This window comes from Lactuca serriola, chromosome 9 (assembly GCF_051521515.1).
Source record: "Lactuca serriola cultivar US96UC23 chromosome 9, Lser_US96UC23_V15, whole genome shotgun sequence".
Classification (NCBI taxonomy): Eukaryota; Viridiplantae; Streptophyta; class Magnoliopsida; order Asterales; family Asteraceae; genus Lactuca; species Lactuca serriola.
In genome coordinates, this window is record NC_136416.1 from 114345401 (window position 1) to 114362684 (window position 17284).

The following is a 17284-nucleotide window of genomic DNA, read 5'->3' on the forward strand; positions in this document are numbered from 1 at the left end:
ACACATTACAGCTAGCACACATAGAACATTACAGTACATTACATATACATGAATACGTTGACATAATTGTGATCCACTGTATCGGAGCATGCCTTAAATGTCATGGCCCGAGTTGTAGCCAGAGTTTCTTGGAGGGAGAGCATGAGTTTGCATATAGATCTATACTTGATTGACTATCCTACACCTTGCTGCTAGCTACCTTCCGGACCTGCAGGTCTGCGGGTGCCAAACGTCATACCTTTTTACGACCTATATTTGTCGTTGTTACCCGGTCGATAGTATGGTATAATTAATCACATGATGCCTTAATATAAATCTGGTTTAAGGTAGTTGGTACAGCAGTAGTTCCTATAGCGCTACACTATAGTACTACATTAATTTGCCCTTTACATATATTTAGTGATCTTTTCACTTAAACATTAAATGTAAAAACTATATTTTGTTAATGATAGTTATTCTTGGGAAAATTACACACTTTTACAAGAAACGAACATTTAGAATAGTTAAGTCTTGGTAGAAGACAACATTTAGAAGAGTCGGGTCTTGGTAGAAGACTACATTCAAAACAGTCTGGTCTTGGTAGAAGGCTACATTCAGAGCAGTTAGGTCTTGCTAGAAGGCTACAATTAGAATAGTTAGGTCTTGGTAGAAGACACCCTTATATAATAGTAGGAATCATAGGGATTTCTAGGGTTTTTCAAATGTTTACAGTTGTTTACAAAACATTTTTATACTTACAGTTCATATACATTTTCAATACTTACAATTCGTATACATACAAATACTTACACACAAATTAAGACACTAAAGTACTTAAGATCTCACCATCTTTAAAGCTGATACTCGCATTCAAAATTACTTGTATCCTCAGGTCATCAATAGACAGATACAGATGCAAGGTTTAGAGAAGATGGAGCTCGTTCAAGACTCATCTTTCATTTTGATTATACTTTAGTGTTTATCATAAATTGTCAGAACACACATGTATTAAAATTATATTATTAATGCAATGGATGATGTTGTTGCTTGTTTACTATTTCTCATTGTTGTGATACTGTACATGACGTCCTCCGCCCCAGAACGTTTCCGCCGTTCTTGGTTTTGGGGTGTGACAGCGTTAACTAAAGACATATGTGGATGTACATTTACCTTTGTTGCTAACAGCTGGGTATAGGAATAGTTAGTCCCTTAAAGTATACCTGTAATGGTATCAACCGTTGACATCCGTGGATGTGCTTTTACCACTGTAGCTAACATAGATTCTAGGAATGGTTAATCTCGCAAAATATCCTTTGGTACTAGGATATTAAATCCAATCTATCTCACCGATTATGTGATTCTATCACATAGTGAAGATAAGAATGAGGATTATATAACAGAATCTATACATATAAAATGTACTATTAATTCATCATATGTTATCTATGTAAACGTACTCATGTAAGTGTACTCAAGTAAGTGTACTCATGTAGATGTATCTATGTCAATGTACTCATGTAATCATGTAAATGTACTCATGTAAATGTAATCATGTAAATGTAATCATGTAAATGTACTCATGTAAATGTAATCATGTAAACATATCTATGTAATAGTATAGTAATGTACTGTGTGTACTAGCTGTGACGTGTGTTCTCTCTCTATCTAGAAAGTATTGACTCATGAATGAACTGACTCATTGTATGATATCGTGTTCTAGTAATAGTTCTAGTATCTTCCTAAACTACCCATACGGTAGCTTACTACTAATGTAATTGGCACGTATGAACATGGAAGTATACCCTTGCTACCCAAGGGTATTGAATGAACTAGGATAACCTTTATGACTATATATGTACATATGATATATAACTAATATTTAAACAACCTTCGGACGGATACCCGATGTCCCACCAGACCACATCTCAAGCGCGAAAAGGAAATAGGGTGGATAGCCTTCGTAAGTCTTTTAAATATATTTTATATATCTATACATATATAGGCATGCAATTGATAAAATAAAAGCATAAAATAGGTTTTATTATCTAAGAAAAGATCGACTTGATGTCAATCTATAAAACAATTTGAAAGCTTGGGTTTGATAAAACAATTAAGTATAAAGAAACATTTGTTTGAAACACAATTGTAAATGAGTTTGAAATGAAACATACAGAGTAAAAATGTATAGTTTAATAAGGAGTTTTAAACATATAAGGTGTTTATGAAAAACATTTGAAGGAAATTGTTTGGTAGAACAGCTAATGAGTAGTAAATCATTTGAATGCTGCTTATTAATCACATGGGATTGATATAATAACTAGCATGATTCTAATTGTATCCCCCCCCCCATAAAGCATTTAAAAACATTTAGAACATTTTAATAAGGGGTATGAACTCACCTGTTGTGAGTGGTACGGAAGAACTGAAGAGGTAGGATGGCTAGGTGTCAAGTGAAGTCTTGAACACACTCTATGATCCTAGTTAACATATAATATCACATATATGTATCAAATTAGTATATAAACAACTAATAAATAATTCAAGACACCCTAGGACATGCTAAACACTTTTATCAAGTGTTATTAGCCTCTAGGATTGCATCTAAGTGTTGTAGGGAAAAGCTATGGTTGGTAGGGTTCAAGGAAAACTCCATAAGGGAGTTCACGACCCTAATATCACTATCCAATGAGTTTACGGTCGTAAACTCATGAGTTTACTACCGTAAGCTCATACTTATATGACCATTTTGTGTTTGATGCTCTACAAGACCCTAAGAAGCATTTCTACTTAATTGTTTGGTCTATGGAAGAGTTTAGGGCATTATATAACTCCTTTTAGGAGTTTATAGCCCTGGGACCAAATCCCTTGGAGGTTACGGCCATAATCTCCCTTGGGAGGGTGTTTTTGGTGTTTTCAAGTCTCTAATTTAACTAAGAACTAAACTAGGCTTGGTCTATGGAAGTGTTTTTGGTGTTTCTACTTAATTGCTTGGTCTGTGGAAGAGTTTAGGCCATTATATAACTCCTTTTAGGAGTTTACGGCCCTGGGACCAAATCCCTTGGAGATTACGGCCATAATCTCCCTTGGGAGGGTGTTTTTTGGTGTTTTCAAGTGTTGTAGGGAAAAGCTAGTGTACAAGGCTTTAAAAGAGTTTATATCACCATTTGGCCCTATTGTTTGGAGTTCACGGCCCTGGAACTTCTTGGGCCGTGAGCACCTTACTCTTGGTGTTCTTATGGTGTTTGCTAGTCCTAAACACATTAGGGTACATGTCTAAACTAGTTTCATTGCTCAAGGAAGGGACTAGTGCATCTTTTGACCTTTATAAAAGAGTTTACTCCTGAAGGTGTTCTTGACCTTTATAAAAGACGCTTTAAAACAACACTAGATAGATGTACTCACTTTCCGGAACGAAAGTCCGAAGATCCTTGAGAGAGAATTCGGCTTTTCTCTAGTTGGAAATGTAACTAATGAATAAATATGGTTCAGAATCCTATATATAGTCCTGGGATTTTTGGCAGAAAATATTTTATTCAGAAAATGAACTCTAATATCATAGAGTTTTGAAATAACAGTGTTGCACAAAACTCTAGTGCATCCACTCTCCTGATATCTCCTTAAGTGTAAATCCTGAAATACTCAAACTTATACCCAAAAGTCTGGAAATTCTCTGTAACTGTTCTAACTTCTATTGACTTGATATGGTTTGTACGGAATGGAAATTTTGGGTTGTCACATCATCCCCTTGTTAAAGGGAATTTCTTTCCGAAATTAGGATTTAGGTAAGGAAGTAGGTATGAATGACCGATTCATGAGGTGGAAATTTCCTAATCAATTAGTTCTCGCACTCCTAAGTGAAATCGGGTCCTCGGTTGGTATCCCAACGAACCTTCACTAACGGGCGACGGCGTTGCTTCGTCCGTTTGACCTCTCTGTCGAGGGTCACTACGGTTCTAGTACGAAGGCGTGGATCTCAACGAGTGGACTTAAAAGAGTCCTAATGGAAAGGTACGGTTCCAAGATCGAGACGCGAAGGGTAAAATATACGTTACTGAGTTCGCGGAGCAGGTCTAGTTTGTGCGATATAGGACCGATTCTGGTAAGAATCTCGGAGGTCCTGACTATCTTGGATTTAGCTTTCCACGCTTTACGAAGAACATTAAACCATTCCCAGAGTGAGTTTTCCTAAAGAACTTCGTCTCTCACTTGGAATCTCCAAGGGTTCTTTCTCTTGCTTATCTTCCCCGTCAAGGGCCACCCCTTGCTGGGTCAAAGTCGTAAGAGTTTCTGTAATTTGCGAGGAGCTCTGGATGATCTATGATAGTAGGTATGGAAGACCTAGAATTTGGCGAATTCCTGTAGGCGTCGCTGGTGTCGACAAATTCTAAACGGTTTTGATAAATTGGCAGAGTACTCAAGAATTTCCACATCACTAATAGTGTGTCTTAGGAAATTTTGATTCTTCAATTCCAAAACTCGTGTTCAGAGAACTTTGCGAAAAATATCTCCGAGGGTAATGTTTCTGCGAGTTCCTTCTTACTACGAGGGTAGATAAGTAAGTCGTTACATGGAGAATGACGAACTGATCCAAGTAAGAAACACGGAATCTATTCATTAAATTCATGAATTCTTCAGGCGTATTGGTCCTATTCGAGGGGTATCACTATGGACTCGAAGTGTCCGCATCGAGTTCGGAAGGTAGTCTTCCGGACATCCTTCCTTCACACTCACACTGGTGATATTCGGATATCGGGTCCATTTCTGAAAGTAATTATTTCCTTGCGTTTGCTCAACCGCTTCATCTATGCGAGGCAAAGACAACGATTTCTAATGGAAAATCATGACGGAGTCCTCGATATCTGAGGTATATACGATGCAATCCGTCGACCTCTGGAAGAATAAGACCGGGGCTCTCCAGGGTGAGAAGCCTAGTCTTCCAATTCTATTTCCATGCAGTTTGCTAAGTTGTCCGGACTGTTCTTGTATCTCCGTAGGTGTTTAGACTGTAGGGCGATCTGTTTATAGGAGTCATATTGGGTTCTAAGTTTGTTCACATGATGATGCGATTACTCGTAGTCTTGGGAAGTTCTCCGTCTTGAAGCTCATATTAGAATTCATACTTGGTTCAACGATCACTATATCGAGTATACGAGTCGTATATAATTAAGATTGAAAAGGTAGTCGAATAACTGATTCTTCTTTAAGCTCATCTCTCATCGAGGAAAAGTAGTTAAAGTGGAATCATCAATTCTAAACCTATAGAACCTTGATTATATATTACCCTTATGTATACATTCCTCAGTGATAGATCAACCGTATGAATCCTTGGATTCAACTTGACATACTGCACAATTGGCAACTCGGGGATTTCTTCGGAAAAGAAAAGAACTATGGCGTACTCCAGGCATGAGTACTTCGGTGTTCTGAAATGACGGTTTCGCTAAAAAGATGTTTACTGAGAAAGAGATGTATGTATGAAGCTGGTATGGTACAGATCAAATTGATTCTAGTTGTATGATAATATCGGAATCATAAGGAAAATAAAGACATTATATTTGAACATAAGGCGTTACAGAAAAAAACACAACCGTGCGACCATCAACCGAGTTACAGTACTTTAGACTTACTACAAGACTATTGCCGCGAATAAGGTATAATACAAAAGACAAGTATGCGCAGCACGAGCAACCCTATACCGACGGGATCTCGCAAAAGATAAGACTCTAGTTGCACTAGTTTTGGATGGTTTATAAGTCTGTTACAACAAAACGCCTTAAATACTTTTACGTGGGTCCGGAGTAGGCTCTCCTGCAGCTGTGATCCTAAGAATCTTCCCATCTGCGCCAGAGTTCCGCGCTATCGGGCAATCCTTCTTGAGGTGTCCAATTTCACCGCATTGGTGACATATCTGGACAGTACCAACATCAGTGGTGGAAGTGAAGTGTCGAGTAGAAGTTACGGGGACACGGTTGTTTTCGTTGATCTTCTCTTTTGGGCAATTTATGTAATAGTGCCCTGCCTCACCACAACTATAGAAAACTAGGCTTGCTCCAATGGTGGAGGTAGTTCTACAGAAACGAGCAATGTGCCCCATCTTGTTGCAATTATTGCATTGCCGGACTAGGCAAATTCCTTTGTGGTGATAGCTGCATCGGTCACACTTCGGGATTGTTCCCTCATATCGTTTGACCGGTGTTGTGATGGTAGGGGTTGCCACTGGTTGTTGTTGCATGGCAATCCTCTGAAATCGTTTGCGTTCCATTTTGGCTTGACATTTTCTTTTCGTTAACTCTGAGTTGTTGTTTTGGGTGGTGGCGACTGTTACTATTTGTCGATTTCTCAGATCGTTAACACGATCGGGATTGTCAACTCCTTTTTCAGTCTTGTTTGCATTGGTAGTGATGCGGTTTGCAAGGACAGCCATCACGGCAGCTGTAACAACGGCTTGAAAAGTAGTGGCGTCCATAGGAAAATCAGGGGATTCGTTGCTCGGCTGATTGTTTCTGGATGACGACATGATTCTGTAACACGAAAGATAAGGATTTTGTGAGCGATTCTGGTTGACCCTAGATGTACTTCGATTGTTCAAGTAAAGAGTAAGAGTATGTTTTCGACAGTTTGACCTACATCCCTATGATGCAGTCCTAGTATTCAGTGGAAGTGAGTTTGTAGAATGGTCTCATGACGTTTGTCGTTCAAGCCGAGGTATCGTTGTTTGGTGAACAACATGATCCAACCACTAAATAAGACATGGAAATGTCTCCGGAGCTAAATTGCTATAGTCTAATGAGTTGACTAAAGCATGTTTCAGGTATACTCAAATGATAGTATGATGAGAGTACTTGAATAAAGAATGAAACAGGAGTTAGTCGACTGTCAATATCTTTGATATTCATGATGTACAAGTTCGGGAAAATGACCTTGTAAAAAGGTCTTACATCATATACCGCAACAATAGTCCTTGACAGCATAAAGACCTAACCAAAAGTACTTACAATACATAATAATTTCATAGAAAATGCCACATCGGGCATAGACAGAAAAACGATTCCTTTTAACATGGAAAATAAAGTAGAGCATCCACTATTGGCGACGGTCATCCCTCTGGTGAACTCTCAGTTCAGCCAGTTGATGTTCCATATCAAGTAGGTGTCTTTTGTACACACTCTGGCGTACTCGGAGCTCTATGACTTCAGCTCGTGATTCAGCCAGTGCTTGCAGTAGGGTTTCATGGTTTCTCTCACATCTCTCACGAGCATCTTCTAGACGAATGGTGTGGAGGGTATGCATTCTTGCATCGGCGACAACTTCGGTGATCTGATGTAGGGCTGTCCTGCCTTGAATCTCATTTCGGGCCACTCTGCGGACCAAGATTGGAAAGGTTCTGTCTGCTGAGCCCCCATTGCTTAGGTCATAAAAGCTTCGATCACCATTAAATGGCATGGGCTGATCTTGTCCTTGGCTCCATGTTTCCAAGCATTCCACCCACTCAGGCGTCGGGCCATGAAAAGCCGGACGAGGGTTAGGAATTGGAATGGGAGCTGCTTGGGGTAGGTTCTCAATGTCGGGTTCGGAGTTAGCATCGTCCGAAAGATCTTCATCATGGTGATCATTCAAAGGGATAGGATGATCATTCTTTGGTTCTTCTCCAAACCAACCAGCAATGACTTCGTTTGGAAGATACTGGTTTCCGTGGGGATGGAGTCCAGCCATGTTATCTACGCAAGAATTGGGGTAAGAAAATAATTATTAGATGAACTATCTAGATAATTATTTAGAAAATCTTCATTAGTTACATCGCTATTTGTGAAGTGCATACCAGTTATATGTAATCTAAACATGATAGGCCTTCGAATAAGTGACCTTAACTCCAAATTCACACAGAATAAGGGTAAAGTAAAATTTTCACAGATTCTAAGTCTATAACATTCTAATTACATATATCCTTAGTGTATCCACTTAGCAACTATCAACTTAGTAATGAAGATCCCGCTTTAGTTCTCAAGTATAAAGTACTTATAGTAACACCAAATACTCCTATAGTGTTTTAAGTTTAATGTTATGTTCTACTGTTCTCATTGTGGTATTGTTGGTTGATATACTTAAGCACATGCTAGTCAACCCTTGGATAATATAGTTGATCAGGCTATATCTTCCCAGTTTTGACCATATGTCTCTAAGTCCACCTGTGTTGCCTAACAATCGTAATTCTTTTGTATGGTCCTAGTGACACTGATTTTAGTATGAATGCAGGCACGTATACATAATTAAATATTTTACTATTTAACGTATAAACTCTTGGTCAGAGTATTTTAATCCCATTATATTTATAGTTAGTATATCTTTTATGGGTTGATATACTTAATTCACTATAAACAATGCTCTGATACCAATCTGTCACACCCCAAAACCAAGAACGGCGGAAACGTTTTGGGGCGGAGGACGTCATGTACAGTATCACAACAATGAAAAGTAGTAAACAAGCAACAACATCATTCACCGCATTAATAATATAATTTTAATACAAGTGTTCTGTCAAATTATAATAGACACTAAAGTATAAACAAAATGAAAGATGAGTCTTGAACGAACTTCATCTTCTCTAAATCTTGCATCGGTAGCTGTCTACTGTTGACCTGAGGATACAAGTGATTTTTCAAAGAGAGTATCAGCTTTAAAGCTGGTGAGATCATAAGTATTAATGTGTCTTAATTTGTATGTAAGTATTTGTTTGACATGTAATGAAAGACTTGAAAATGTTTTGAAAGAAAGTTCGTGTAAGTATGAAAATGTTTGTAAAACAACTGTAAACGTTTGAAAAATCCTAGAAATCCCTATGATTCCTACTATTATAAAAGGGAGTCTTCTACCAAGACCTAGCTGTTCTAAATGTAGTCTTCTACTATGACTTAACTGTTCTAAATGTAGTCTTCTCCCAAGACTTAACTATGCTCTTATTATTATTATTATTATAAGACATTGTATCCTTTGGTACTAGGATAATCAAATATAATTCACCTCATCTATTATGTGAATGGGTCACAAGATAAAGGTAATAATATAAATAACCTAAGTATTACGCTTTAGTACTAGGATAACTAACGGTGTTAACTGAAGACAACTGTAGATGTACATTTACCTCTGACTAACAGTTGGGTATAGGAATAGTTAGTCCCTTAAAGTATACCTGTAAAGGTATCAACCTTTGACATCCATAGATGTGCTTTTACCTCTTTAGCTAACAAAGATTCTAGGAATGGTTAATCCCGCAAAGTATCCTTTGGTACTAGGATATTAAATCCAATCTATCTCACCGATTATGTGATTGTTTCACAAAGTGAAGATAAGAATGAGGATTATATAACAGAATCTGTACAAATAAAATGTACTATTAATTCATCATATGTTATCTATGCAAACGTACTCATGTAAGTGTACTCATGTAGATGTATCTATGTAAATGTACTCATGTAATCATGTAAATGTACTCATGTAAATGTAATCATGTAAACATATTTATGTAATAGTATAGTAATGTATCGTTTGTACTAGTTGTGACGTGTGTTCTCTCTATATCTAGCAAGTATTGACTTATGAATGAACTGACTCATTGTATGATATCGTGTTCTAGTAGTGGTTCTAGTATCTTCCTAAACTACCCATACGGTAGCTTAATAGCAATGTAACTGGCATGTATGAACATGGAAGTATACCCTTGCTACCCAAGGGTATTGAATGAACTGGGAAAACCTTTATGACTATATATGTACATATGATATATAACTAATATTTAAACAACCTTCGGACAGATACCCGATGTCCCACCAGACCACATCTCAAGCGCGAAAAGGAAATAGGGTGGATAGCCTTCCTAAGTCTTTTAAATATTTCTTATATATCTATACATATATAGGCATGCAATTGATAAAATAAAAGCATAAAATAAGTTTTAATATCTAAGAAAAGATCGACTTGATGTCAATCTATAAAACGGTTTGAAAGCATGGGTTTGATAAAACAGTTAAGTATAAAGAAACATTTGTTTGAAAGACAATTGTAAATGAGTTTGAAATGAAACATACAGATTAAAAATCTACAGTTTAATAAGGAGTTTTAAACATATAAGGTGTTTATGAAAAACATTTGAAGGAAACTGTTTGGTAAAACGGCTAATGAGAAGTAAATCATTTGAATGCTGCTTATTAATTACATGTGATTGATATAATAACTAGCATGATTCTACTTGTATCCCACCCCCCATAAAGCATTTAAAAACATTTAAACATTTGATTAAGGGGTATGAACTCACCTGTTGTGAGTGGTACGGATGAACTGAAGAGGTAGGATAGCTAGGTGTCAACTGAAGTCTTGAACACACTATATGATCCTAGTTAACATATAATATAACATATATGTATCAAATTAGTCTATAAAAAACTAATAAATAATTCAAGACACCCTAGAACATGCTAAACTCTTTTATCAAGTGTTACTAGCCTCTAGGATTGCATCTAAGTGTTGTAGGGAAAAGCTATGGTGGGTAAGGTTCAAGGAAAACTCCATAAGGGAGTTCACGGCCCTAATATAACTAACAAATGAGTTTACGGTCGTAAACTCATGTGTTTACGGTCGTAAACTCATGAGTTTACGGCCGTAAGCTCATACTTATATGACCATTTTGTGTTTGATGCTCTACAAGACCCTAAGAAGCATTTCTACTTAATGGCTTGGTCTATGGAAGAGTTTAGGGCATTATATAACTCCTTTTAGGAGTTTACGATGCTGGGACCAAATCACTTGGAGATTACGTCCGTAATCTCCCTTGGGAGGGTATTTTTGGTGTTGTCAAGTCTCTAATTTAACTGAGAACTAAACTAGGCTAGTGTACAAGGTTTTAGAAGAGTTTAGAGCACCATTTGGCCCTATTGTTTGGAGTTCATGGCCCTGGAACTTCTTGGGCCGTGAACACCTTACTCTTGGTGTTCTTATGGTTTTTGCTAGTCCTAAACACATTAGGTTACATGTCTAAACTTGTTTCATTGCTCAAGGAAGCGACTAGTGCATCTTTTGACCCTTATAAAAGAGTTTACTCCCCAAGGTGTTCTTGGGTGGTAAACTCTCAGATCTTAGTGTTTTCCTATGATTTCTAGTGTATTAAGCATACAAGAAGCTTTAAAACAACACTAGATAGAAGTACTCACTTTCCTGAACGAAATTCCGAAGATCCTTGAGAGAGAATTCGGCTTTTCTCTAGTTGGAAATGTAACTAATGAATAAATATGGTTCAGAATCCTATATATAGTCCTGGGATTTTTGGCAGAAAATATTTTATTCACGAAATGAACTCTAATATCATAGAGTTTTGAAACAAAAGTGTTGCATAAAACTCTAGTGCATCCACTCTCCTGATATCTCCTTAAGTGTAAATCCTGAAATACTCAAACTTATACCCAAAAGTCTGAAAATTCTCTGTAATTGTTCTAACTTCTATTGACTTGATATGGTTTGTACGGAATGGAAATTTCGTGTTGTCACAATATATATATATATATATATATATATATATATATATATACATACATATATATATATATATATATATAAGATCTTTTCATCAACAAATTATAGTTAAGGAATCTATCTGCCAAAGGTATCAGTTGGATGGTTCTAGATTAAAAGGATGTTTTTCAGTTCAGATTGCAGTAACAGGTCTTAGTGATTGTGTTACGGGATGGTCCTACTTGTATGGAGGTCAGGCAAAGCTTTGGGGTTTCAGAATTCTAGCAGTGAGGTGCGGGTTCGTTAGTTAAGGGATTAATGATTTTTACACCATTAGGAGTATGCATTCTGGTAAGGTTGGGTTTTGATGGTAGCTTTGGATGGTCTCAAAGAGTATGAGTCAACCAGTTCGGCGATTCGGGGAATTAAGAGGTATTGGTAGGAGCATCTATTTTTCAGGAGGGTGGTTATGACTAATTTCGAGGACATTATCTTAATTTAAGTGGGGGGAATTGTAACACCCTGTTTTGAATCGTTTCCTGATTCAGGGACGTGACCCGAAGATCAATTATCATAAGGCTATGAGCATTGAGGAAGGAGGGATTTAGACCCCTTTGGTTGTGGATAATGTAGATTAGGTGATTCGCGAGTTTGGTTTGAGTTTTGGAGCCCAAGGGTATAACCATAAAGTGATAGTTCGGTCTTTTATGAGTTTTGGATTTATGTTCGGAAAGTTTAAGGCAAGACTGAGTTGATAGAAGTGTAGAGTTTCTCTTTACCTTTCTGGGGATATAAGGATCATCCAAATCGAACATAGAACGAAAATGTTATGGCCTTCGGAAGTTTAGTGGTTTTAGGGCTAAGCCTAGCACACTGGGCGTACTAGGTAGAAGGATCGCAGATGGTCCTTGGAGTATGATAGGCATACTTCAGTCAAGTGCAAACCCTAATTTAGGGTCTTGGATCCTATTTAATGGCCTTAACTCAACTCCAACCCCTCTTACCTTCAGCCTCCATCTCATGAAACCGTATATACGAAATAATAGCCCCCATTAGAGTGATTCTTGAGTTCTTGGTTTATTTCATGTGTTTTGGTGCTCATTGAAGAAGAATGAGCTTCTTAAAGGAGACTTGGATTTCTTGGAGCTTGTAGACCCATGCTTGGTTTTCCTTTCTACATCTTCTGGAGGTATAAAGTCTCAATCTTGATGGCTGCTTTATATGATCTAGTTTTGGGTGGTAATTTATCATGTTTTGGTTCCATGATGGTGGCTCTTATGAGTAGAAGCTACTACAGAACCTTTGAGCCTCATATTTGGTCCTTGTTGAGATCGTGAAGTCATAATGTTTGGGTCTTGTGTAGTTTTACCCTCTCATGCAAGTATTGGTGACCATTTTATGAAGATTAGGAAGCTTAGATTATGGTTTAGACCCATCAAACCATGCAAAGTCATAAAGTCAGGAACTTTATGACTTAAGACACCCTTTAAGGGTTAGATATGTGTTTGGACACTTTTTTCATAACCATTAAGATCTTATTTTGAGTTTTGGCCCTATGATGAGTATGCTAGGTATACGTAGAAGTACGCTCAGCGTAATGCATGGATCAGGCATCGGGGACTTGTACACTATGCTGTGACGGGTTGTACGCAGGGCGTATGTTTCTCGTAAGCAGAGTGTACTCCTAAGAAATTCATTTTTGGCCTTTTGGGAGTTGGTCCATGATGTGTTGGACCAGTTATGGGAAGGGTAAAATGTTCTTTGACCCATTAGGAAGATAGAATATATGATTGGGCCTTGGATTTTTGGAATTTATCTTAATTATTGATTAAGGATAATTAGTCATGTTCAGTGTGAGGCTTCCGGTAGCAGCAGAGCATGTATCTCGGTTATTTCGGATTGAGGTGAGTTTCCTCACTATACCCGTGGGTCGAAGCCACAAATGCCCACCCACTAGGATCTGTTATGCTAGTTGTCTTTGTGACTCTTGCATGGTATGCTGGGCTAGGCCCATTTTATGATGGGTCAAGCCCACTATATGATGGGTTATGTGACAACCTAAAATTTCCATTTTGTACAAACAATATCAAGTTAGTAGAAGATTAGAACAGTTACAGAGAATTTCCAGACTTTTGGGTATAAGTTTGAGTATTTGAGGATTTACACTTAAGGAGATATCAGGAGAGTGGATGCACTAGGGTTTTGTGCAACACTGTTATTCCAAAACTCTATGATATTAGAGTTCATTGAATGAATAAAAATATTTTCTGCCAAAAATCCCAGGACTATATATAGGATTCTGAACCATATTTATTCATTATTTCCAATTCCAACTAGAGAAAAGCCGAATTCGCTCTCAAGGATCTTCGGACTTTCGTTCCGAAAAGTGAGTACTTCTATCTAGTGTTGTTTTAAAGCTTCTTATATGCTTAATACACTAGAAATCATAGGAAAACACTAAGATCTGAGAGTTTACCGCCCAAGAACACCTTGGGGAGTAAACTCTTTTATAAGGGTCAAAGGATGCACTAGTCCCTTCCTTGAGCAATGAAACTAGTTTAGACATGTACCCTAATGTGTTTAGGACTAGAAAACACCATTAGAACACCAAGAGTAAGGTGTTCACGGCCCAAGAAGTTCTAGGGTTGTGAACTCCGAACAATAGTGCCAAATGGTGCTATAAACTCTTCTAAAGCCTTGTACACTAGCCTAGTTTAGTTCCTAGTTAAATTAGGGACTTGAAAACACCAAAAACACCCTTCCAAGGGAGATTACGGCCGTAATCTCCAAGGGATATGGTCCCAGGGCCGTAAACTTGTAAAAGGAGTTATACAATGCCCTAAACTCTTCCATAGACCAAGCCATTAAGTAGGAATGCTTCCCAGGGCCTTATAGAGCATCAAACATCTAATGGTAACATAAGTATGAGCTTACGGCCGTAAACTCATGAGTTTACGATCATAAACTCATTTAGTAGTGTCATTAGGGCCGTGAACTCCATTATGGAGTTTTCCTTGAACCCTACACACAATAGCTTTCCCTACAAACACTTAGATGCAATCCTAGAGGCTAATAACACTTGATAAAGGTGTTTAGCATGTCCTAGGTTATCTTGAATTATTTATTAGTTGTTTATAGACTAATTTGATACATATATATATATATGTGATGTTATATGTTAACTAGGATCATAGAGTGTGTTTAAGACTTCATTTGACACCTAGCCATCCTACCTCTTCAGTTCATCCGTACCACTCACATCAGGTGAGTTCAAACCCCTTAATCAAACTTTTTTAAATGTTTTTAAATACTTTATGGGGGGGGATACAAGTAGAATCATGTTATTTATTATATCAATCATATGTTATTAATAGGCAGCATTTAAATGATTTGCTACTCATTAGCCGTTTTACCAAACAGGTTTCTTCACATGATTTTCATAAACGTTTTATATGTTTAAAACTCCTTATTAAACTGTTCATTTTACTCTGTATGTTTCATTTCAAACTCATTTACAATTGTGTTTCAAAAAAATGTTTCTTTATACTTAAACTGTTTTATCAAACCCATGCGTTCAACCCGTTTTATAGATTGACATCAAGTCGATCTTTTCTTAGATAATAATTATCTTCAAAGGTTTTGCAAAACTTATTTTATGCTTTTATATTATCAATTGCATGCCTATATATGTATAGTTATATAAGAAATGTTGAAAGGACTTAGGAAGGCTATCCACCCTATTTCCTTTTCGCGCTTGAGATGTGGTCTTGTGGGATATCGGGTACCCGTCTGAAGGTCGTTTAAATATTAGTTATATATCATGTGTACATATATAGTGATAAAGGTTCTTCTAGTTCAACAATACCCTTGGGTAGCAAGGGTATACATCCATGTTCATACGTACCAGTTACATTATTAGTAAGCTACCATATGGGTAGTTTAGGAAGATATTAGAACCATTACTAGAATGCGATATCATACAACGAGTCAGTTCATTCATGAGTCAATACTTGCTAGATAGAGAGAACATACATTACATCTAGTACACATAGTACATTATTATACATGCTAGATAAAGAGAGAACACACATTACAGCTAGCACACGCAGAACATTACAGTACATTACTATACAATTACATGAGTACGTTTACATGATTACTTTTACATGAGTACATTTACATAGATACGTTTACATAGAGACCCTGTAATAGGCATGCCTATATATGTATAGTTATATAAGCAATGTTTAAAGGACTTCGGAAGGCTATCCACCCTATTTCCTTTTCGCGCTTGAGATGTGGTCTGGTGGGATATCGGGTACCCGTCCGAAGGTCGTTTAAACATTAGTTATATATCATGTGTACATATATGGACATAATAGTTCCTTTTAGTCAGTTCAGTACCTTTGGGTAGCAAAGGCATACGTTCATATACTTTTACATGATTACGCTTACATGAGTACGTATACATAGATACGTTTACATGGGTGCACTTACATATGTGTTAGTAGGAAAAACATCACTAGGTGGTATAGCATAGGACAAGTTTAGGATCTAACTGTACCGATGAATCACAACGCATTGTGATAATTATATCGGGTATACATGATCATAGTAATGTGGATGTTCACGACTTGCATATACGCTGGGGTCGTGTAAAGGTCCCAAAATCCGTTTAACAAGGGAGCGTCTAGCTTGGGATCTAGCCATCACATTATACCTTATCCCTCAAATAAAGCAATAGGAGTACAGAAGTAGTCATTTATTAAATATACTGCAGTACTTAGAAGAATTACCATAGACTTAAGGTAATTAGTACGGTTGTAGTTCGACACTACACCATATTACTATTTCATTTTCCCAGTACATTCACTTCGTGAACGTTCACACGACACGCGGTAATATAGAAACTATATTTTTGGTTAATGATAGTCAGAATTAGGAAAATACACAATCTTACAAGAGCCACACACATAGACACTAGATGCCTTGGTAGAAGGATACGATTAGTAGGAAACATAGGGCTTCCTAGGATCATACAAAACATTTTTATACTTACAGTTCATATACATTTTCAATACTTACAGTTCATATACATACAAATACTTACATATAAATTAAGACACTAAAATACTTATGATCTCACCAGCTTTAAAGCTGATACTCTCTTTCAAAATAACTTGTATCCTCAGGTCAACCATAGACAGGTACCGATGCAAGGTTCAGTAGGGATGAGCAAAAACCGAACCGAAAATCGAAAAACCGAAAAAAACCGACATAACCAAAACCAAAAAACCGAAACCAAAGCAATAATTAACGGTTTAGGTTTGAATTTTACAAAAACCAGAAAATAACGGTTTGGTTTGGTTTTGATGTATAAAACCGCCCATAAAAACCGAACCGACCCACACATATATTATTTATTATGTTTTAAACTTTTAGTTCTAGACTTTAAACTTTATTCCTTTAGTACTTTATGTTTATTTTCAGCAAACTATTAATGGTGATAAACTTTGATCTTTTGAACACTTTTATGCTTTTAGAATAATAGAATCCATACTCATTATTTTAGTATATTTAAAGTAGATACAATACAATTTATCGCTACGTACTTTCACCGGGTTTGATCCCAAAAACTAGAAAACAACTTGAGCTTATAAACCCACGGTTTAAAACCGAAAACCCATAAACCCAACCCGGAAAACCGAAAAACCAAACCTATATGGGTTTAAAAACTGAAAAACCGACATTCTACAGTTTGATTTGGTTTTAGTCAAAAACCGACCCAAACCGACCCATGTTCATC